Source organism: Globicephala melas, chromosome 16, assembly GCF_963455315.2.
Source record: "Globicephala melas chromosome 16, mGloMel1.2, whole genome shotgun sequence".
Lineage (NCBI taxonomy): Eukaryota > Metazoa > Chordata > Mammalia > Artiodactyla > Delphinidae > Globicephala > Globicephala melas.
This window is the reverse complement of record NC_083329.1, coordinates 83,358,807-83,379,124: the sequence shown is the minus strand read 5'-3', so window position 1 is coordinate 83,379,124 and position 20,318 is coordinate 83,358,807. Positions and strand designations below refer to the sequence as shown.

The following is a 20,318-nucleotide window of genomic DNA, read 5'->3' as shown; positions in this document are numbered from 1 at the left end:
CAGGTGCGGCTCGCGGGGCTCGCGGGCCGAACGGACGGCACCCGGGTCCGCGGCCATGTCTGGGTGACGTCAGGCCGCCCCCTGGAGCGGCTGGTGTGTCGCTGCCTTCCAGGGACGCCTTCTGGCCGCCTGGCCGGTCAGGCAGGTGGGGAGTGCCCCATCAGACGCTTGCTGTGGTGGGAGGGGCCTGAGGAGGTGGGGCCTGCAGCGGTACCTGGTACCCGGCGGGGGCGTAGACGGCCGCCGCCGCCGCCACTGTGGGCGACAAAAGGAGAAAGCGGAGCGGAAGGCAAAAATCCTACAGCACCCGGTATTCCCAGGAGCTCTCCCATCCAGGAGGTCTCCCATCCAAGTTCGAACCAGGCCCGACCCTGCTTACCTTCCGAGATCCAGACTTGATCGGGCCCGTCTAGGCTGGTTTGACAGTAGGTGTCAGTGGGTCGCAGGCTGCCTCGTGAGGCGCAGCTTAGCAGGCCCATGGGACTTACCGCCAGCCCAGCGGCCCGCCCGCCTAGGCAGAGGAACGGAGGTCTCGGGGACCGGGTGGTGCCGGAGATTTTGGCGACCACCCAGCCCAGGGTGGGAGGGACCCAGGAAACGTTTCGGCGCTTGGCCTCCCACCCCAGATCCCGCAGGTCGCTCACAGGGATGTGGCCCCGGAGGCTTCAGGGCCCGGGGCCTGCGGTCCTTTGGGCATCCCACCTGCCCGCCCACGCTGCGCTAGGCGCAGCCCTGTCGCAGACCGGGCCGGCCTTCCTGCCCGACAGCAGCTGGCCCGAAGCCAGTGGGAGCCACCATTGAGTTGGCAAAGCCCCTTAAACCCAGCAACGCACCCTTGCCCCCACACCACCGTCCGAGCTCAGGACCCCGCCCCAGGTGGCCGGCAGTCCCGCGGAAGCCGCCTGGGCCCTCTATCCCTCTCCGGCACCCGGCCACGGTGAAACGGTGGAGGGGGGGCTTTTTCCGGATGGAGCTGTGGAGAGACACCCACCGGCAGACAGGTGGCGGCGCCGGGGCTGGGATCCAGTGGGGACCGCCAGGTGCAGGTCGAGGGGCTCGCGGGCCGCATGGACGGCACCCGGGTCCGTGGCCATGTCTGCTTCGAGTCAGGGGACCAACGGAGCATATGGTGTGCCGCTGCCTTCCAGGGACGCCTTCTGGCCGCCTGGCCGCTCAGGCAGGCGGGGAGCGCCCCATCAGACGCTTGCTGTGGTTGGAGGGGCCTGAGGAGGTGGGGCCTGCAGCGGTACCTGACAGGGGCGGAGACGGCCGCCTCCACCACCGCCGCCACCATCGCCGCCACCGCGAGCGACAAAAGGAGTAAGCGGAGCGGGAGGCAAAAGGCCGACAGCACCCGGTATTCCCAGGAGCTCTCCCAGCCGGGACGTCTCCCATCCAAGTTCGAAACAGGCCCGACCCTGCTTAGCTTCCGAGATCCAGACTTGATCGGGCCCGTCTAGGCTGCTTTGGTAGTAGGTGTCGGTGGGTCGTGGGCTGCCTCTTGAGGCGCAGCTTAGCAGGCCGTTGGGCCTTACCGCCAGCCTAGCGGCCCGCCCGCACTGGCAGGGCCCCGCCGCCCACCTTGGCAGAGGAACGGAGGTCTCGGTGATCGGGTGGTGGCGGAGGTGTTGGCGACCACCCAGCCCAGGGAGGGCAGGACCCAGCAAAAGTTTCGGCGCTTGGCCTCCCATCCCAGACCCCGCAGGTCGCTCACAGGGATGTGGCCCCAGAGGCTTCAGGGCCCGGGGCCTGCGGTCCCTTGGGCATCCCACCTGCCCGCCCACGCTGCGCTAGGCACAGCCCTTTCGCAGACCGGGCCAGCCTTCCTGCCCGACAGCAGCTGGCCCGAAGCCAGTGGGAGCCACCTTTGAGTTGGCAAAGCCCCTTACCCAGCAATGCCACCCTTGCCCCCACACCACCGTCCGAGCTCAGGACCCCGCCCCAGGTGTCCAGCAGGCCCGCGGAAGCGGCTTGGGCCCTCTATCCCTCTTCGGCACCCGGCCGCGGCGAAACGGTGGAGGGGGGGCTTTTTCCGGATGGAGCTTTGGAGAGACACCCCCCGGCAGACAGGTGGCGGCGCCGGGGCTGGGATCCAGTGGGGACCGCCAGGTGCAGGTCGAGGGGCTCGCGGGCCGCATGGACGGCACCCGGGTCCGCGGCCATGTCTGCTTCGAGTCAGGGGACCAACGGAGCATATGGTGTGCTGCTGCCTTCCAGGGATGCCTTTTGGCCGCCTGGCCGCTCAGGCAGGCGGGGAGCGCCCCATCAGACGCTTGCTGTGGTGGGAGGGGCCTGAGGAGGTGGGGCCTGCAGCGGTACCTGGTATCCGGCGGGGGCGGAGACGGCGGCCGCCGCCTCCGCCACCGCGGGCGACAAAAAGAGAAAGCGGAGCGGGAGGCAAAAAGCCTACAGCACCCGGTATTCCCAGGAGCTCTCCCATCCAGGAGGTCTCCCATCCAAGTTCTAACCAGGCCCGACCCTTCTTAGCTTCCGAGATCCAGACTTGATCGGGCCCGTCTAGGCTGCTTTGGCTGTAGGTGTTGGTGGGTCGCGGGCTGCCTCTTGAGGCGCAGTTTAGCAGGCCATTGGGCCTTACCGCCAGCCCAGGGGCCCGCCCACCCTGGCAGGGCCCCGCCGCCCACCTAGGCAGAGGAACAGAGGTCCTGGGGACCGGTTGCTGGCGAGGTGTTGGCGACCACCCAGCCCAGGGCGGGCGGGACCAAGGAAACATTTCGGCGCTTGGCCTCCCACCCCAGATCCCGCAGGTCGCTCACAAGGATGTGGCCCCGGAGGCTTCAGGGCCTGGGGCCTGCGGTCCCTTGGGCATCTCACCTGCCTGCCCTCGCTGCGCTAGGCGCAGCCCTGTCGCAGACTGGGCCGGCCTTCCTGCCCGACAGCAGCTGGCCCGAAGCCAGTGGGAGCCACCGTTGAGTTGGCAAAGCCCCTTAGACCCAGCAACGCCACCCTTGCCCCCACAACACCGTCGAGCTCTGTACCCCGGCCCAGGTGGCCGGCAGGCACTTGGAAGCGGCCTGGGCCCTCTATCCCTCTCCGGCACCAAGCCGCGGCGAAACGGTGGAGGTGGTGCTTTTTCCGGATGGAGCTGTGGAGAGACACCCCCCGGCAGACAGGTGGCGGCGCCGGGGCTGGGCTCCAGTGGGGGCCGCCAGGTGCAGGTCGAGGGGCTCGCGGGCCGCTTGGACGGCACCCGGGTCTGCGGCCATGTCTGCTTCGCGTCAGGGGACCAACGGAGCATCTGGTGTGCCGCTGTCTTCCAGGGACGCCTTCTGGCCGCCTGGCCGCTCAGGCAGGCGGGGAGCGCCCCATCAGACGCTTGCTGTGGTGGGAGGGTCCTGAGGAGGTGGGGCCTGCAGCGGTACCCCGCGGGGGCGGAGACGGCCGCCGCCGCCACCGCCGCCGCCACCGCCGCCACCGCCACGACCGCCGCGGTCGACAAAATGAGAATGTGTGTAGCGGGAGGCAAAAAGCCTACAGCACCTGGCGTTCCCAGGAGCTCTCCCGTCCAGGAGGTCTGCCATCCAACTACTAACCAGGCCCAACCCTGCTTAGCTTCCGAGATCGAGTCGAGATCGGGCCCGTCTAGGGTGGTTTGGCCGTAGACACTGGGGGGGTCGCGGGCTTCCACTTGAGGTGCAGCTTAGCAGGCGCTTGGGCCTTACCGCCGGCCCAGTGGCCCGCCCGCCCCGGCAGGGCCCCGCTGCCCGCCTAGGCAGGGGAACGGAGGTCTCGGGGACCGGGCGGTGGCAGAGGAGTTGGCGACCACCCAGCCCAGGGCGGGAGGGACCCAGGAAACGTTTCGGCGCTTGGCCTCCCACCGCAGATCCCGCAGGTCGCTCACAGGGATGTTGCCCCGGAGGCTTCAGGGCCCGGGGTCGGCGGTGCCTTGGGCATCCCACCTGCGCGCCCACGCTGCGCTAGGTGCAGCCCAGAAGCAGACTGGTCCGACCCTCCTGTCCTACAGCAGCTGGCCCGAAGCCACTGGGAGCCACCATTGAGTTGGCACGGCCCCTTAGACACAGCAAGGCCACCCTTGTCCCGACGCCACCGTCCGAGCTCAGGACCCCGCCCCAGGTGGCCGGCAGGTCCGGGGAAGTGGCCTGGGCCCTCGATCCCGCTCCTGCCCACGGCCGCGGCGAAGGGGCAGAAGGGGTGCTTTTTCCGGATGGAGCTGTGGAGAGACACCCCGGAAGACAGGTGGCGGTGCCGGGGCTGGACTCCAGTGGCTGCGGCCAGGTGCGGCTCGCGGGGCTCGCGGGCCGAACGGACGGCACCCGGGTCCGCGGCCATGTCTGGGTGACGTCAGGCCGCCCCCTGGAGCGGCTGGTGTGTCGCTGCCTTCCAGGGACGCCTTCTGGCCGCCTGGCCGGTCAGGCAGGTGGGGAGTGCCCCATCAGACGCTTGCTGTGGTGGGAGGGGCCTGAGGAGGTGGGGCCTGCAGCGGTACCTGGTACCCGGCGGGGGCGTAGACGGCCGCCGCCGCCGCCACTGTGGGCGACAAAAGGAGAAAGCGGAGCGGAAGGCAAAAATCCTACAGCACCCGGTATTCCCAGGAGCTCTCCCATCCAGGAGGTCTCCCATCCAAGTTCGAACCAGGCCCGACCCTGCTTACCTTCCGAGATCCAGACTTGATCGGGCCCGTCTAGGCTGGTTTGACAGTAGGTGTCAGTGGGTCGCAGGCTGCCTCGTGAGGCGCAGCTTAGCAGGCCCATGGGACTTACCGCCAGCCCAGCGGCCCGCCCGCCTAGGCAGAGGAACGGAGGTCTCGGGGACCGGGTGGTGCCGGAGATTTTGGCGACCACCCAGCCCAGGGTGGGAGGGACCCAGGAAACGTTTCGGCGCTTGGCCTCCCACCCCAGATCCCGCAGGTCGCTCACAGGGATGTGGCCCCGGAGGCTTCAGGGCCCGGGGCCTGCGGTCCTTTGGGCATCCCACCTGCCCGCCCACGCTGCGCTAGGCGCAGCCCTGTCGCAGACCGGGCCGGCCTTCCTGCCCGACAGCAGCTGGCCCGAAGCCAGTGGGAGCCACCATTGAGTTGGCAAAGCCCCTTAAACCCAGCAACGCACCCTTGCCCCCACACCACCGTCCGAGCTCAGGACCCCGCCCCAGGTGGCCGGCAGTCCCGCGGAAGCCGCCTGGGCCCTCTATCCCTCTCCGGCACCCGGCCACGGTGAAACGGTGGAGGGGGGGCTTTTTCCGGATGGAGCTGTGGAGAGACACCCACCGGCAGACAGGTGGCGGCGCCGGGGCTGGGATCCAGTGGGGACCGCCAGGTGCAGGTCGAGGGGCTCGCGGGCCGCATGGACGGCACCCGGGTCCGTGGCCATGTCTGCTTCGAGTCAGGGGACCAACGGAGCATATGGTGTGCCGCTGCCTTCCAGGGACGCCTTCTGGCCGCCTGGCCGCTCAGGCAGGCGGGGAGCGCCCCATCAGACGCTTGCTGTGGTTGGAGGGGCCTGAGGAGGTGGGGCCTGCAGCGGTACCTGACAGGGGCGGAGACGGCCGCCTCCACCACCGCCGCCACCATCGCCGCCACCGCGAGCGACAAAAGGAGTAAGCGGAGCGGGAGGCAAAAGGCCGACAGCACCCGGTATTCCCAGGAGCTCTCCCAGCCGGGACGTCTCCCATCCAAGTTCGAAACAGGCCCGACCCTGCTTAGCTTCCGAGATCCAGACTTGATCGGGCCCGTCTAGGCTGCTTTGGTAGTAGGTGTCGGTGGGTCGTGGGCTGCCTCTTGAGGCGCAGCTTAGCAGGCCGTTGGGCCTTACCGCCAGCCTAGCGGCCCGCCCGCACTGGCAGGGCCCCGCCGCCCACCTTGGCAGAGGAACGGAGGTCTCGGTGATCGGGTGGTGGCGGAGGTGTTGGCGACCACCCAGCCCAGGGAGGGCAGGACCCAGCAAAAGTTTCGGCGCTTGGCCTCCCATCCCAGACCCCGCAGGTCGCTCACAGGGATGTGGCCCCAGAGGCTTCAGGGCCCGGGGCCTGCGGTCCCTTGGGCATCCCACCTGCCCGCCCACGCTGCGCTAGGCACAGCCCTTTCGCAGACCGGGCCAGCCTTCCTGCCCGACAGCAGCTGGCCCGAAGCCAGTGGGAGCCACCTTTGAGTTGGCAAAGCCCCTTACCCAGCAATGCCACCCTTGCCCCCACACCACCGTCCGAGCTCAGGACCCCGCCCCAGGTGTCCAGCAGGCCCGCGGAAGCGGCTTGGGCCCTCTATCCCTCTTCGGCACCCGGCCGCGGCGAAACGGTGGAGGGGGGGCTTTTTCCGGATGGAGCTTTGGAGAGACACCCCCCGGCAGACAGGTGGCGGCGCCGGGGCTGGGATCCAGTGGGGACCGCCAGGTGCAGGTCGAGGGGCTCGCGGGCCGCATGGACGGCACCCGGGTCCGCGGCCATGTCTGCTTCGAGTCAGGGGACCAACGGAGCATATGGTGTGCTGCTGCCTTCCAGGGATGCCTTTTGGCCGCCTGGCCGCTCAGGCAGGCGGGGAGCGCCCCATCAGACGCTTGCTGTGGTGGGAGGGGCCTGAGGAGGTGGGGCCTGCAGCGGTACCTGGTATCCGGCGGGGGCGGAGACGGCGGCCGCCGCCTCCGCCACCGCGGGCGACAAAAAGAGAAAGCGGAGCGGGAGGCAAAAAGCCTACAGCACCCGGTATTCCCAGGAGCTCTCCCATCCAGGAGGTCTCCCATCCAAGTTCTAACCAGGCCCGACCCTTCTTAGCTTCCGAGATCCAGACTTGATCGGGCCCGTCTAGGCTGCTTTGGCTGTAGGTGTTGGTGGGTCGCGGGCTGCCTCTTGAGGCGCAGTTTAGCAGGCCATTGGGCCTTACCGCCAGCCCAGGGGCCCGCCCACCCTGGCAGGGCCCCGCCGCCCACCTAGGCAGAGGAACAGAGGTCCTGGGGACCGGTTGCTGGCGAGGTGTTGGCGACCACCCAGCCCAGGGCGGGCGGGACCAAGGAAACATTTCGGCGCTTGGCCTCCCACCCCAGATCCCGCAGGTCGCTCACAAGGATGTGGCCCCGGAGGCTTCAGGGCCTGGGGCCTGCGGTCCCTTGGGCATCTCACCTGCCTGCCCTCGCTGCGCTAGGCGCAGCCCTGTCGCAGACTGGGCCGGCCTTCCTGCCCGACAGCAGCTGGCCCGAAGCCAGTGGGAGCCACCGTTGAGTTGGCAAAGCCCCTTAGACCCAGCAACGCCACCCTTGCCCCCACAACACCGTCGAGCTCTGTACCCCGGCCCAGGTGGCCGGCAGGCACTTGGAAGCGGCCTGGGCCCTCTATCCCTCTCCGGCACCAAGCCGCGGCGAAACGGTGGAGGTGGTGCTTTTTCCGGATGGAGCTGTGGAGAGACACCCCCCGGCAGACAGGTGGCGGCGCCGGGGCTGGGCTCCAGTGGGGGCCGCCAGGTGCAGGTCGAGGGGCTCGCGGGCCGCTTGGACGGCACCCGGGTCTGCGGCCATGTCTGCTTCGCGTCAGGGGACCAACGGAGCATCTGGTGTGCCGCTGTCTTCCAGGGACGCCTTCTGGCCGCCTGGCCGCTCAGGCAGGCGGGGAGCGCCCCATCAGACGCTTGCTGTGGTGGGAGGGTCCTGAGGAGGTGGGGCCTGCAGCGGTACCCCGCGGGGGCGGAGACGGCCGCCGCCGCCACCGCCGCCGCCACCGCCGCCACCGCCGCCACCGCCACGACCGCCGCGGTCGACAAAATGAGAATGTGTGTAGCGGGAGGCAAAAAGCCTACAGCACCTGGCGTTCCCAGGAGCTCTCCCGTCCAGGAGGTCTGCCATCCAACTACTAACCAGGCCCAACCCTGCTTAGCTTCCGAGATCGAGTCGAGATCGGGCCCGTCTAGGGTGGTTTGGCCGTAGACACTGGGGGGGTCGCGGGCTTCCACTTGAGGTGCAGCTTAGCAGGCGCTTGGGCCTTACCGCCGGCCCAGTGGCCCGCCCGCCCCGGCAGGGCCCCGCTGCCCGCCTAGGCAGGGGAACGGAGGTCTCGGGGACCGGGCGGTGGCAGAGGAGTTGGCGACCACCCAGCCCAGGGCGGGAGGGACCCAGGAAACGTTTCGGCGCTTGGCCTCCCACCGCAGATCCCGCAGGTCGCTCACAGGGATGTTGCCCCGGAGGCTTCAGGGCCCGGGGTCGGCGGTGCCTTGGGCATCCCACCTGCGCGCCCACGCTGCGCTAGGTGCAGCCCAGAAGCAGACTGGTCCGACCCTCCTGTCCTACAGCAGCTGGCCCGAAGCCACTGGGAGCCACCATTGAGTTGGCACGGCCCCTTAGACACAGCAAGGCCACCCTTGTCCCGACGCCACCGTCCGAGCTCAGGACCCCGCCCCAGGTGGCCGGCAGGTCCGGGGAAGTGGCCTGGGCCCTCGATCCCGCTCCTGCCCACGGCCGCGGCGAAGGGGCAGAAGGGGTGCTTTTTCCGGATGGAGCTGTGGAGAGACACCCCGGAAGACAGGTGGCGGTGCCGGGGCTGGACTCCAGTGGCTGCGGCCAGGTGCGGCTCGCGGGGCTCGCGGGCCGAACGGACGGCACCCGGGTCCGCGGCCATGTCTGGGTGACGTCAGGCCGCCCCCTGGAGCGGCTGGTGTGTCGCTGCCTTCCAGGGACGCCTTCTGGCCGCCTGGCCGGTCAGGCAGGTGGGGAGTGCCCCATCAGACGCTTGCTGTGGTGGGAGGGGCCTGAGGAGGTGGGGCCTGCAGCGGTACCTGGTACCCGGCGGGGGCGTAGACGGCCGCCGCCGCCGCCACTGTGGGCGACAAAAGGAGAAAGCGGAGCGGAAGGCAAAAATCCTACAGCACCCGGTATTCCCAGGAGCTCTCCCATCCAGGAGGTCTCCCATCCAAGTTCGAACCAGGCCCGACCCTGCTTACCTTCCGAGATCCAGACTTGATCGGGCCCGTCTAGGCTGGTTTGACAGTAGGTGTCAGTGGGTCGCAGGCTGCCTCGTGAGGCGCAGCTTAGCAGGCCCATGGGACTTACCGCCAGCCCAGCGGCCCGCCCGCCTAGGCAGAGGAACGGAGGTCTCGGGGACCGGGTGGTGCCGGAGATTTTGGCGACCACCCAGCCCAGGGTGGGAGGGACCCAGGAAACGTTTCGGCGCTTGGCCTCCCACCCCAGATCCCGCAGGTCGCTCACAGGGATGTGGCCCCGGAGGCTTCAGGGCCCGGGGCCTGCGGTCCTTTGGGCATCCCACCTGCCCGCCCACGCTGCGCTAGGCGCAGCCCTGTCGCAGACCGGGCCGGCCTTCCTGCCCGACAGCAGCTGGCCCGAAGCCAGTGGGAGCCACCATTGAGTTGGCAAAGCCCCTTAAACCCAGCAACGCACCCTTGCCCCCACACCACCGTCCGAGCTCAGGACCCCGCCCCAGGTGGCCGGCAGTCCCGCGGAAGCCGCCTGGGCCCTCTATCCCTCTCCGGCACCCGGCCACGGTGAAACGGTGGAGGGGGGGCTTTTTCCGGATGGAGCTGTGGAGAGACACCCACCGGCAGACAGGTGGCGGCGCCGGGGCTGGGATCCAGTGGGGACCGCCAGGTGCAGGTCGAGGGGCTCGCGGGCCGCATGGACGGCACCCGGGTCCGTGGCCATGTCTGCTTCGAGTCAGGGGACCAACGGAGCATATGGTGTGCCGCTGCCTTCCAGGGACGCCTTCTGGCCGCCTGGCCGCTCAGGCAGGCGGGGAGCGCCCCATCAGACGCTTGCTGTGGTTGGAGGGGCCTGAGGAGGTGGGGCCTGCAGCGGTACCTGACAGGGGCGGAGACGGCCGCCTCCACCACCGCCGCCACCATCGCCGCCACCGCGAGCGACAAAAGGAGTAAGCGGAGCGGGAGGCAAAAGGCCGACAGCACCCGGTATTCCCAGGAGCTCTCCCAGCCGGGACGTCTCCCATCCAAGTTCGAAACAGGCCCGACCCTGCTTAGCTTCCGAGATCCAGACTTGATCGGGCCCGTCTAGGCTGCTTTGGTAGTAGGTGTCGGTGGGTCGTGGGCTGCCTCTTGAGGCGCAGCTTAGCAGGCCGTTGGGCCTTACCGCCAGCCTAGCGGCCCGCCCGCACTGGCAGGGCCCCGCCGCCCACCTTGGCAGAGGAACGGAGGTCTCGGTGATCGGGTGGTGGCGGAGGTGTTGGCGACCACCCAGCCCAGGGAGGGCAGGACCCAGCAAAAGTTTCGGCGCTTGGCCTCCCATCCCAGACCCCGCAGGTCGCTCACAGGGATGTGGCCCCAGAGGCTTCAGGGCCCGGGGCCTGCGGTCCCTTGGGCATCCCACCTGCCCGCCCACGCTGCGCTAGGCACAGCCCTTTCGCAGACCGGGCCAGCCTTCCTGCCCGACAGCAGCTGGCCCGAAGCCAGTGGGAGCCACCTTTGAGTTGGCAAAGCCCCTTACCCAGCAATGCCACCCTTGCCCCCACACCACCGTCCGAGCTCAGGACCCCGCCCCAGGTGTCCAGCAGGCCCGCGGAAGCGGCTTGGGCCCTCTATCCCTCTTCGGCACCCGGCCGCGGCGAAACGGTGGAGGGGGGGCTTTTTCCGGATGGAGCTTTGGAGAGACACCCCCCGGCAGACAGGTGGCGGCGCCGGGGCTGGGATCCAGTGGGGACCGCCAGGTGCAGGTCGAGGGGCTCGCGGGCCGCATGGACGGCACCCGGGTCCGCGGCCATGTCTGCTTCGAGTCAGGGGACCAACGGAGCATATGGTGTGCTGCTGCCTTCCAGGGATGCCTTTTGGCCGCCTGGCCGCTCAGGCAGGCGGGGAGCGCCCCATCAGACGCTTGCTGTGGTGGGAGGGGCCTGAGGAGGTGGGGCCTGCAGCGGTACCTGGTATCCGGCGGGGGCGGAGACGGCGGCCGCCGCCTCCGCCACCGCGGGCGACAAAAAGAGAAAGCGGAGCGGGAGGCAAAAAGCCTACAGCACCCGGTATTCCCAGGAGCTCTCCCATCCAGGAGGTCTCCCATCCAAGTTCTAACCAGGCCCGACCCTTCTTAGCTTCCGAGATCCAGACTTGATCGGGCCCGTCTAGGCTGCTTTGGCTGTAGGTGTTGGTGGGTCGCGGGCTGCCTCTTGAGGCGCAGTTTAGCAGGCCATTGGGCCTTACCGCCAGCCCAGGGGCCCGCCCACCCTGGCAGGGCCCCGCCGCCCACCTAGGCAGAGGAACAGAGGTCCTGGGGACCGGTTGCTGGCGAGGTGTTGGCGACCACCCAGCCCAGGGCGGGCGGGACCAAGGAAACATTTCGGCGCTTGGCCTCCCACCCCAGATCCCGCAGGTCGCTCACAAGGATGTGGCCCCGGAGGCTTCAGGGCCTGGGGCCTGCGGTCCCTTGGGCATCTCACCTGCCTGCCCTCGCTGCGCTAGGCGCAGCCCTGTCGCAGACTGGGCCGGCCTTCCTGCCCGACAGCAGCTGGCCCGAAGCCAGTGGGAGCCACCGTTGAGTTGGCAAAGCCCCTTAGACCCAGCAACGCCACCCTTGCCCCCACAACACCGTCGAGCTCTGTACCCCGGCCCAGGTGGCCGGCAGGCACTTGGAAGCGGCCTGGGCCCTCTATCCCTCTCCGGCACCAAGCCGCGGCGAAACGGTGGAGGTGGTGCTTTTTCCGGATGGAGCTGTGGAGAGACACCCCCCGGCAGACAGGTGGCGGCGCCGGGGCTGGGCTCCAGTGGGGGCCGCCAGGTGCAGGTCGAGGGGCTCGCGGGCCGCTTGGACGGCACCCGGGTCTGCGGCCATGTCTGCTTCGCGTCAGGGGACCAACGGAGCATCTGGTGTGCCGCTGTCTTCCAGGGACGCCTTCTGGCCGCCTGGCCGCTCAGGCAGGCGGGGAGCGCCCCATCAGACGCTTGCTGTGGTGGGAGGGTCCTGAGGAGGTGGGGCCTGCAGCGGTACCCCGCGGGGGCGGAGACGGCCGCCGCCGCCACCGCCGCCGCCACCGCCGCCACCGCCGCCACCGCCACGACCGCCGCGGTCGACAAAATGAGAATGTGTGTAGCGGGAGGCAAAAAGCCTACAGCACCTGGCGTTCCCAGGAGCTCTCCCGTCCAGGAGGTCTGCCATCCAACTACTAACCAGGCCCAACCCTGCTTAGCTTCCGAGATCGAGTCGAGATCGGGCCCGTCTAGGGTGGTTTGGCCGTAGACACTGGGGGGGTCGCGGGCTTCCACTTGAGGTGCAGCTTAGCAGGCGCTTGGGCCTTACCGCCGGCCCAGTGGCCCGCCCGCCCCGGCAGGGCCCCGCTGCCCGCCTAGGCAGGGGAACGGAGGTCTCGGGGACCGGGCGGTGGCAGAGGAGTTGGCGACCACCCAGCCCAGGGCGGGAGGGACCCAGGAAACGTTTCGGCGCTTGGCCTCCCACCGCAGATCCCGCAGGTCGCTCACAGGGATGTTGCCCCGGAGGCTTCAGGGCCCGGGGTCGGCGGTGCCTTGGGCATCCCACCTGCGCGCCCACGCTGCGCTAGGTGCAGCCCAGAAGCAGACTGGTCCGACCCTCCTGTCCTACAGCAGCTGGCCCGAAGCCACTGGGAGCCACCATTGAGTTGGCACGGCCCCTTAGACACAGCAAGGCCACCCTTGTCCCGACGCCACCGTCCGAGCTCAGGACCCCGCCCCAGGTGGCCGGCAGGTCCGGGGAAGTGGCCTGGGCCCTCGATCCCGCTCCTGCCCACGGCCGCGGCGAAGGGGCAGAAGGGGTGCTTTTTCCGGATGGAGCTGTGGAGAGACACCCCGGAAGACAGGTGGCGGTGCCGGGGCTGGACTCCAGTGGCTGCGGCCAGGTGCGGCTCGCGGGGCTCGCGGGCCGAACGGACGGCACCCGGGTCCGCGGCCATGTCTGGGTGACGTCAGGCCGCCCCCTGGAGCGGCTGGTGTGTCGCTGCCTTCCAGGGACGCCTTCTGGCCGCCTGGCCGGTCAGGCAGGTGGGGAGTGCCCCATCAGACGCTTGCTGTGGTGGGAGGGGCCTGAGGAGGTGGGGCCTGCAGCGGTACCTGGTACCCGGCGGGGGCGTAGACGGCCGCCGCCGCCGCCACTGTGGGCGACAAAAGGAGAAAGCGGAGCGGAAGGCAAAAATCCTACAGCACCCGGTATTCCCAGGAGCTCTCCCATCCAGGAGGTCTCCCATCCAAGTTCGAACCAGGCCCGACCCTGCTTACCTTCCGAGATCCAGACTTGATCGGGCCCGTCTAGGCTGGTTTGACAGTAGGTGTCAGTGGGTCGCAGGCTGCCTCGTGAGGCGCAGCTTAGCAGGCCCATGGGACTTACCGCCAGCCCAGCGGCCCGCCCGCCTAGGCAGAGGAACGGAGGTCTCGGGGACCGGGTGGTGCCGGAGATTTTGGCGACCACCCAGCCCAGGGTGGGAGGGACCCAGGAAACGTTTCGGCGCTTGGCCTCCCACCCCAGATCCCGCAGGTCGCTCACAGGGATGTGGCCCCGGAGGCTTCAGGGCCCGGGGCCTGCGGTCCTTTGGGCATCCCACCTGCCCGCCCACGCTGCGCTAGGCGCAGCCCTGTCGCAGACCGGGCCGGCCTTCCTGCCCGACAGCAGCTGGCCCGAAGCCAGTGGGAGCCACCATTGAGTTGGCAAAGCCCCTTAAACCCAGCAACGCACCCTTGCCCCCACACCACCGTCCGAGCTCAGGACCCCGCCCCAGGTGGCCGGCAGTCCCGCGGAAGCCGCCTGGGCCCTCTATCCCTCTCCGGCACCCGGCCACGGTGAAACGGTGGAGGGGGGGCTTTTTCCGGATGGAGCTGTGGAGAGACACCCACCGGCAGACAGGTGGCGGCGCCGGGGCTGGGATCCAGTGGGGACCGCCAGGTGCAGGTCGAGGGGCTCGCGGGCCGCATGGACGGCACCCGGGTCCGTGGCCATGTCTGCTTCGAGTCAGGGGACCAACGGAGCATATGGTGTGCCGCTGCCTTCCAGGGACGCCTTCTGGCCGCCTGGCCGCTCAGGCAGGCGGGGAGCGCCCCATCAGACGCTTGCTGTGGTTGGAGGGGCCTGAGGAGGTGGGGCCTGCAGCGGTACCTGACAGGGGCGGAGACGGCCGCCTCCACCACCGCCGCCACCATCGCCGCCACCGCGAGCGACAAAAGGAGTAAGCGGAGCGGGAGGCAAAAGGCCGACAGCACCCGGTATTCCCAGGAGCTCTCCCAGCCGGGACGTCTCCCATCCAAGTTCGAAACAGGCCCGACCCTGCTTAGCTTCCGAGATCCAGACTTGATCGGGCCCGTCTAGGCTGCTTTGGTAGTAGGTGTCGGTGGGTCGTGGGCTGCCTCTTGAGGCGCAGCTTAGCAGGCCGTTGGGCCTTACCGCCAGCCTAGCGGCCCGCCCGCACTGGCAGGGCCCCGCCGCCCACCTTGGCAGAGGAACGGAGGTCTCGGTGATCGGGTGGTGGCGGAGGTGTTGGCGACCACCCAGCCCAGGGAGGGCAGGACCCAGCAAAAGTTTCGGCGCTTGGCCTCCCATCCCAGACCCCGCAGGTCGCTCACAGGGATGTGGCCCCAGAGGCTTCAGGGCCCGGGGCCTGCGGTCCCTTGGGCATCCCACCTGCCCGCCCACGCTGCGCTAGGCACAGCCCTTTCGCAGACCGGGCCAGCCTTCCTGCCCGACAGCAGCTGGCCCGAAGCCAGTGGGAGCCACCTTTGAGTTGGCAAAGCCCCTTACCCAGCAATGCCACCCTTGCCCCCACACCACCGTCCGAGCTCAGGACCCCGCCCCAGGTGTCCAGCAGGCCCGCGGAAGCGGCTTGGGCCCTCTATCCCTCTTCGGCACCCGGCCGCGGCGAAACGGTGGAGGGGGGGCTTTTTCCGGATGGAGCTTTGGAGAGACACCCCCCGGCAGACAGGTGGCGGCGCCGGGGCTGGGATCCAGTGGGGACCGCCAGGTGCAGGTCGAGGGGCTCGCGGGCCGCATGGACGGCACCCGGGTCCGCGGCCATGTCTGCTTCGAGTCAGGGGACCAACGGAGCATATGGTGTGCTGCTGCCTTCCAGGGATGCCTTTTGGCCGCCTGGCCGCTCAGGCAGGCGGGGAGCGCCCCATCAGACGCTTGCTGTGGTGGGAGGGGCCTGAGGAGGTGGGGCCTGCAGCGGTACCTGGTATCCGGCGGGGGCGGAGACGGCGGCCGCCGTCTCCGCCACCGCGGGCGACAAAAAGAGAAAGCGGAGCGGGAGGCAAAAAGCCTACAGCACCCGGTATTCCCAGGAGCTCTCCCATCCAGGAGGTCTCCCATCCAAGTTCTAACCAGGCCCGACCCTTCTTAGCTTCCGAGATCCAGACTTGATCGGGCCCGTCTAGGCTGCTTTGGCTGTAGGTGTTGGTGGGTCGCGGGCTGCCTCTTGAGGCGCAGTTTCGCAGGCCATTGGGCCTTACCGCCAGCCCAGGGGCCCGCCCACCCTGGCAGGGCCCCGCCGCCCACCTAGGCAGAGGAACAGAGGTCCTGGGGACCGGTTGCTGGCGAGGTGTTGGCGACCACCCAGCCCAGGGCGGGCGGGACCAAGGAAACATTTCGGCGCTTGGCCTCCCACCCCAGATCCCGCAGGTCGCTCACAAGGATGTGGCCCCGGAGGCTTCAGGGCCTGGGGCCTGCGGTCCCTTGGGCATCTCACCTGCCTGCCCTCGCTGCGCTAGGCGCAGCCCTGTCGCAGACTGGGCCGGCCTTCCTGCCCGACAGCAGCTGGCCCGAAGCCAGTGGGAGCCACCGTTGAGTTGGCAAAGCCCCTTAGACCCAGCAACGCCACCCTTGCCCCCACAACACCGTCGAGCTCTGTACCCCGGCCCAGGTGGCCGGCAGGCACTTGGAAGCGGCCTGGGCCCTCTATCCCTCTCCGGCACCAAGCCGCGGCGAAACGGTGGAGGTGGTGCTTTTTCCGGATGGAGCTGTGGAGAGACACCCCCCGGCAGACAGGTGGCGGCGCCGGGGCTGGGCTCCAGTGGGGGCCGCCAGGTGCAGGTCGAGGGGCTCGCGGGCCGCTTGGACGGCACCCGGGTCTGCGGCCATGTCTGCTTCGCGTCAGGGGACCAACGGAGCATCTGGTGTGCCGCTGTCTTCCAGGGACGCCTTCTGGCCGCCTGGCCGCTCAGGCAGGCGGGGAGCGCCCCATCAGACGCTTGCTGTGGTGGGAGGGTCCTGAGGAGGTGGGGCCTGCAGCGGTACCCCGCGGGGGCGGAGACGGCCGCCGCCGCCACCGCCGCCGCCACCGCCGCCACCGCCGCCACCGCCACGACCGCCGCGGTCGACAAAATGAGAATGTGTGTAGCGGGAGGCAAAAAGCCTACAGCACCTGGCGTTCCCAGGAGCTCTCCCGTCCAGGAGGTCTGCCATCCAACTACTAACCAGGCCCAACCCTGCTTAGCTTCCGAGATCGAGTCGAGATCGGGCCCGTCTAGGGTGGTTTGGCCGTAGACACTGGGGGGGTCGCGGGCTTCCACTTGAGGTGCAGCTTAGCAGGCGCTTGGGCCTTACCGCCGGCCCAGTGGCCCGCCCGCCCCGGCAGGGCCCCGCTGCCCGCCTAGGCAGGGGAACGGAGGTCTCGGGGACCGGGCGGTGGCAGAGGAGTTGGCGACCACCCAGCCCAGGGCGGGAGGGACCCAGGAAACGTTTCGGCGCTTGGCCTCCCACCGCAGATCCCGCAGGTCGCTCACAGGGATGTTGCCCCGGAGGCTTCAGGGCCCGGGGTCGGCGGTGCCTTGGGCATCCCACCTGCGCGCCCACGCTGCGCTAGGTGCAGCCCAGAAGCAGACTGGTCCGACCCTCCTGTCCTACAGCAGCTGGCCCGAAGCCACTGGGAGCCACCATTGAGTTGGCACGGCCCCTTAGACACAGCAAGGCCACCCTTGTCCCGACGCCACCGTCCGAGCTCAGGACCCCGCCCCAGGTGGCCGGCAGGTCCGGGGAAGTGGCCTGGGCCCTCGATCCCGCTCCTGCCCACGGCCGCGGCGAAGGGGCAGAAGGGGTGCTTTTTCCGGATGGAGCTGTGGAGAGACACCCCGGAAGACAGGTGGCGGTGCCGGGGCTGGACTCCAGTGGCTGCGGCCAGGTGCGGCTCGCGGGGCTCGCGGGCCGAACGGACGGCACCCGGGTCCGCGGCCATGTCTGGGTGACGTCAGGCCGCCCCCTGGAGCGGCTGGTGTGTCGCTGCCTTCCAGGGACGCCTTCTGGCCGCCTGGCCGGTCAGGCAGGTGGGGAGTGCCCCATCAGACGCTTGCTGTGGTGGGAGGGGCCTGAGGAGGTGGGGCCTGCAGCGGTACCTGGTACCCGGCGGGGGCGTAGACGGCCGCCGCCGCCGCCACTGTGGGCGACAAAAGGAGAAAGCGGAGCGGAAGGCAAAAATCCTACAGCACCCGGTATTCCCAGGAGCTCTCCCATCCAGGAGGTCTCCCATCCAAGTTCGAACCAGGCCCGACCCTGCTTACCTTCCGAGATCCAGACTTGATCGGGCCCGTCTAGGCTGGTTTGACAGTAGGTGTCAGTGGGTCGCGGGCTGCCTCTTGAGGTGCAGCTTAGCAGGCCCTTGGGCCTTACCGCCAGCCCAGCGGCCCGCCGCCCTGGCAGGGCCCCGCCGCCCGCCTAGGCAGAGAAACGGAGGTCTCGGGGATCGGATGTTGGCGGAGGTGTTGGCGACCACCCAGCCCAGGGCGGGCGGGCCCAGCAAACGTTTCGGCGCTTAGCCTCCCATCCCAGATCCCGCAGGTCGCTCACAGGGATGTGGCCCCGGAGGCTTCAGGGCCCGGGGACTGCGGTCCCTTGGGCATCCCACCTGCCCGCCCACGCTGCGCTAGGCGCAGCCCTGTCGCAGACCGGGCCAGCCTTCCTGCCCGATAGCAGCTGGCCCGAAGCCAGTGGGAGCCACGTTTGAGTTAGCAAAGCCCCTTACCCAGCAACGCCCCCCTTGCCCAACACCACCGTCCCACCTCAAGTCCCCGCCCCTGGTGGCCGGCAGTCCCGCGGATGTGGCCTGGGCCCTCTATCCCTCTCCGGCACCCGGCCGCGGCGAAACGGTGGAGGGGGGGCTTTTTCCGGATGGAGCTGTGGAGAGACACCCCCTAGCAGACAGGTGGCGGCGCCGGGGCTGGGCTCCAGTGGGGGCCGCCAGGTGCAGGTCGAGGGGCTCGCGGGCCGCATGGATGGCAACCGGGTCCGCGGCCATGTCTTCATCACGTCATGGGACCAACGGAGCGTCTGATGTGCCGCTGCCTTCCAGGGACGCCTTCTGGCCGCCTGGCCGCTCAGGCAGGCGGGGAGCGCCCCATCAGACGCTTGCTGTGGTGGGAGGGTCCTGAGGAGGTGGGGCCTGCAGCGGTACCCCGCGGGGGCGGAGACGGCGGCCGCCGCCACCGCCGCCGCCACCGCCGCCACCGCCGCCACCGCCACGACCGCCGCGGTCGACAAAAGGAGAAGGTGTGTAGAGGGAGGCAAAAAGCGTACAGCACCTGGCGTTCCCAGGAGCTCTCCTGTCCGGGAGGTCTCCCATCCAACTACTAACCAGGCCCAACCCTGCTTAGCTTCCGAGATCGAGTCGAGATCGGGCCCGTCTAGGGTGGTTTGGCCGTAGACACTGGGGGGGTCGCGGTCTTCCACTTGAGGTGCAGCTTTGCAGGCGCTTGGGCCTTACCGCCGGCCCAGCGACCCGCCCCCCCCCCCGGCAGGGCCCCGCCGCCCGCCTAGGCAGGGGAACGGAGGTCTCGGGGACCGGTGGGTGGCGGAGGAGTTGGCGACCTCCCAGCCCAGGGCGGGTGGGACACAGCAAGCTTTTCGGCGCTTCGTGCCCCGCCCCAGATCCCACAGGCCGCTCTTAGGGATGTAGCCCCGGAGGCTTCAGGGCCCGGCGCCCGCGGTCCCTTGGGCATCCCACCTGCCTGCCCACGCTGTGCTAGGCGCAGCGCAGACGCAGACCGGCCCGGCCCTCCTGCCCCACAGCAAATGGCCCGAAGCCACTGGGAGCCACCATTGATTTGGCACGGCCCCTTAGACCCGCAACGCCACGCTTGCCCCCACAACACCGTCCGAGCTCAGGACTCCGCCCCAGGTGGCCTGCAGGCCCACGGAAACGGCCTCGGCCCTCTATCCCTCTCCGGCTCCTGGCGGCGGAGAAACGGTTGAGGGGGTGCTTTTTCCGGATGGAGCTGTGGAGAGACACTCCCCGGCAGACAGGTGGCGGCGCCAGGGCTGGGCTCCAGTGGTGGCGGCCAGTTGCAGGTTGAGGGGCTCACGAGCCTCTCGGAAGGCACCCGGGTCCGCGGCCATGTCTGGGTCCCGGCAGGCCACCCCCGGAGCGTCTGGTGTGCCACTGCCTTCTAGGGCCGCCTTCTGGCCTCCTGGCCGGCCAGGCCGGTGGGGAGCGCCCACTGCAGCACGCTGTGGTGTGAGGGGACTGAGGAGGTGGGGTCTGCAGCGGTGCCTTTTCTTGGCGGAGCCTGCGGCCACCGATGCAGGTGACTAAAGGAGAAGGTGGATCGGGACGTAAAAATCCTACAGCACCCGGGTGCATCACCTGGGTCTTCGAGGAGGGACCTCCATGACTGGGCGGTGGAAAGAGCAAGGAAAGGAAGCAGATAGGGATGTTAGAACATTTTAGGAGCAGGTTCCTGTTGTCTGCTTCAGAAGTCAGTATAGGATCTGCCCACTAGGCTTGGATTACCCCACACCAGAGTCTGCCACCCGGGCTGCAGATGTCCCCAAAGCCTCACTGCTAACCCCACGCCTCCGCCGACTCTGATGCCAGCTTGTGTGTGCACCCCTAGTGCCTCCGTAGAGACGCATCCAGGAGACGGGGAGCTTGCTCAGAAAACAGGCTGCAATCAGTGGGCAAGGGAGAAACCACAAACTTGACTTACAGTGCCGCCTTCTGGAATACAAAATAAATGTTTCTAATAGCCCACTTGGTCCATTGTAAGGACCAAAGTAAACATAAATCCTTACCTAACAAAGGTGCCTGCTACTTCAAATGTGAATGCACAGTTGCATATATTTAAACACTACGAAAACCCAGGGAAATATGTTATCGCAAAGAGAAAATTCTCCAGCAACTGAACACAAAGGCATGGAATATTATGATCTAACTGATAAAGAATTCAAAATACCTATTACGAAGAAATTCAACAAGCTACAAGAAAACTCAAAAAGGCAATTCAGTAAACCCGGTAATAAATATAAATGTAAGGAAAAGAAGGATTTCCTTAACAAAGATTTTGAAATTATAAAAATATTGTGGACTGAAAGACTCAATGAATGAATGAGATGAAGAATGCAATGGACAGCATGTGCGGCAAGGCAGACCAGGTGGAAGAATGGGTGACCTGGAGGATACAACCGTAGGAAGAA

At 68.4% G+C, this 20,318-nt stretch overlaps 5 pseudogenes; all 5 read right to left on the bottom strand.

Moving 5' to 3' along the window:
* Positions 1–3,486: 3,486 nt before the first annotated feature.
* LOC132593688 (5S ribosomal RNA) lies at positions 3,487–3,622 on the bottom strand (annotated as a pseudogene).
* A 4,124-nt stretch (positions 3,623–7,746) lies between these two features.
* Positions 7,747–7,882, bottom strand: LOC132593687 (5S ribosomal RNA; annotated as a pseudogene).
* A 4,124-nt stretch (positions 7,883–12,006) lies between these two features.
* LOC132593686 (5S ribosomal RNA) lies at positions 12,007–12,142 on the bottom strand (annotated as a pseudogene).
* A 4,124-nt stretch (positions 12,143–16,266) lies between these two features.
* LOC132593685 (5S ribosomal RNA) lies at positions 16,267–16,402 on the bottom strand (annotated as a pseudogene).
* A 2,013-nt stretch (positions 16,403–18,415) lies between these two features.
* On the bottom strand, positions 18,416–18,551 carry LOC132593684 (5S ribosomal RNA; annotated as a pseudogene).
* Positions 18,552–20,318: the final 1,767 nt, after the last annotated feature.